We start from the raw sequence: 3,114 nt of genomic DNA on the forward strand, positions 1-3,114 counted from the left end.
CCACGCCACGCTGGGTGGGGCCGTGGCGGCGGGACGGAACCGGGGGATTTAAACACCGCCGGCAGAAAAGGAGGGAGGGGAAGCGGGCCGCGAATGGCCTCCCTCCCCGGGGCCATTAGGCGGTGGGGCCCGAAGCTGAGAGGGTAAGCCTTGCTCAGCAGGGTGAGCCAGAGTGAGGAGAGGAAGCAGCCCAGGGCGGGCGAAGAGAGCCTGCGGGCTGACGAGTTGCGGCTACGGCCCTGTCAGCCGGACCGGACGAAAGTTCCATCTGAGTCCTTAGGGCCCTGGGCTGGGGTCCGTGAGAGGGGGCGGGCCCAGACCCGGACTCTCCTCTCCCCACCAGGAGGAAACTACGTAGCCAACGTGTCGGGGAGACCCGGCGGACTAATGACCTAATTAGTTGGGACTCACACAGGCGATCACGAAGGGGGGGGTTGAACTAATGACCCCGTGGGTGACGGGAAGGGGGGGACCCCGCGACAAAAGGGGGGTACCTTACTACACGTGGTGGAGAATGTGGGCACGAGAGCCCCTGGGCGTAGGGGGCACAGGGGAGATTTATTAACCCCCTAACTTCCAATAAGGCACCAGAGCGGCGCGATGGATCCCGCGAAGGTGTTGGATTGGCTGAGGGAGAGTCAGCGCAAATATCAACAACAGCAGACCGTGCTCGTGCAACAACTGTTTGCCCAGCACCTCGAGCAGCAGAAGCGGTTGGTTCAAGACCTGATGGAGCGATTCGAGGTACAGCAGGTCCGGTGGAGGGAACAATTTTTGAATGCCCGGCCCCGGGACTACCCCGAGGAGACCCCGGTACGGCGGGCCGGAAGGCCAGAAACTCGGTGGCTGGCTCCGGCCTGGGTGATGCCCGGAAGGTAACCCCCGCCTAGACAACCTCCACAGTTGGTCCCGAGGGAGGACGCCCCGGGAGAGGCCGCCCCACCCGAGGGGGCCGGCTCTTGCTGCGCGGAGGAGGGGCAGGTCCAACGGGAGTATCCCTGTATGGATTGCCCCCACGCTCAGGCTTTGACTGGAGGCTCCATGCAGGAGGGAAGAGTGAAGGCCCGGATCACGAAGCAGGTGCGGATCGACGGCCGGCCAGTGGAAGCCCTAATAGACTCAGGGTGCAGCCAAACCATCATCCGGGAAGATTTTATAGGGACCCGAGGACCCCGAGGACCCCCGGTGATGGTCCAATGCGTCCACGGCAATGTGCACCCATATGCAATAGCGTGGGCACAGATAGTGGATGGGGCTGGGTCTTTGTGGTGGTAGCCCTGAAGCTGGTTTACCCCGCCCTCCTGGGGCGCGACTGGGAGGGGTTCGGTCGCGTGGTGGCCGAGTGGGGACGGCCACCCCGGGCAAGGAGCACCGAAGGCCTGTTGGGGGAGGACAGAGACCACCCCCCCAATGCCGAGAGCGGAGAGAGGGGGGACCGAGAACCCCCGGGACAGGGAGGACCCGCCGCTCGACGAACACGACCTCTGGGGCGGCGACTTCCTCCAGCACCAGAGGGAGGACCCTACCCTGCAGCATGACTGGGAGGCGGCCGGCGAGCCCCAAGAAGGAGACACCCCCGGCAGCAAGGCCCCTTCTTTGAGGTATGCCGAGACCGGGTGTACCGGGTGACGCAGGGGGTGGAGGAATATGGGACCCTTAGACAGTTGCTAGTCCCGACGCGGTACCGCCGCCCATTGATGGGGCTGGCGCATGCCAACCCTTGGTCTGGGCACATGGGCTACGAAAAAACTGTGCGTAGGATTCTTCAATGGTTTTATTGGCCAGGCGTGTACCGGGAGGTCAAGGATTTCTGTCTATCCTGCCCCGAATGCCAACGGGTAAGCCCGAGGGGGGTCCCAAAGGCACCGCTGGTGCCCCTACCAGTTATAGGCGTTCCCTTTGAGCGGGTAGCCATGGATATAGTCAGCCCCCTAGAAAAGACAACCTCCGGGTGCCAATATATTTTGGTGGTCATGGACTATGCCACTCGGTACCCAGAGGCGATCCCTCTGAGAACGGCGACTGCCCAAGTATTAGCGGCCGAGTTGGTGAAGATTTTCGCCCGGGTGGGGATCCCTATGGAGATACTCATGGACCAAGGAACAAATTTTATGTCCCGCCTCCTGGTGGAGCTATGCCGGCTGTTGCGAATCCGTACCCTACGGATGTCCGCCTATCATCCCCAGATGGACGGGCTGGTCGAGCGTTTTAATAGAACCTTAAAAAGTAAGTTAAGGAAATTCGCCGGGCGAGACCCCCGAGCCTGGGACCGGCTGTTGCCAGCCCTGATGTTCGCAGTGAGGGAAGTCCCCCAGGCTTCCACCGGGTTCTCGCCCTTCGAGCTCCTTTATGGGAGACGCCCCTGGGGGATCCTCGACATCGTGCGGGAGGACTGGGAGACCCAGGAGATGAGAGTGAGGGGATCAATACCCTATACCTTAGAACTCTGGCAAAAGTTAAAAACCTTGGGGGATTTTGCCCAACCGCACCAACAGGAGGCCCAGGCCCGACAGGTCACCCATTACAATGTCAGAGCCCGCTTAAGAACCTTCGAGCCCGGGGATCGAGTTTTGCTTCTGTTACTCACACAGGACTCGAAGCTATTGGCGAAGTGGCAAGGACCCTTTGAGGTGGTTCGATGGGTCCGCGATGTCGACTACGAAGTATGCCTGGCCGGGCCATGGAGGGAGACGAAAATTTATCACGTCAATGTCTTAAAAGCCTGGAGGAGTCAGGAGGGGCTGATCGGGGACAGTCTCGAGGCCGACGTGGACTTGGGCCCTGAGGGGGCCCAAAGCCTAAGGTAGGCCAGGAACTGACCCCTAACCAGGAGAAGGACCTAGAGCAGCTGCTCAGGGCCTACCAAGAAGTGTTGACTGACCGGCCAGGGTGTACAACCCACACCCACCACCATATAGTTACGGAACCCGGGAAAACGATAAGCGAACCAATCCGTCCCCTGCTGAGGAAGGTCTGGGGGACAGTACGAGAGGAGATCCAGAAGATGCTCCAGTGGGGGGTGATCGAGGAGTCCCGCAGTGCCTGGCGGAGCCCCATTGTGTTAGTCCCGAAGTCCGACGGCTCAGTACAATTCTGCATCGACTTTCGGAAGAT

This window comes from Pelodiscus sinensis, chromosome 4 (genome assembly GCF_052426305.1).
Source record: "Pelodiscus sinensis isolate ZL-2025 chromosome 4, ASM5242630v1, whole genome shotgun sequence".
Classification (NCBI taxonomy): Eukaryota; Metazoa; Chordata; order Testudines; family Trionychidae; genus Pelodiscus; species Pelodiscus sinensis.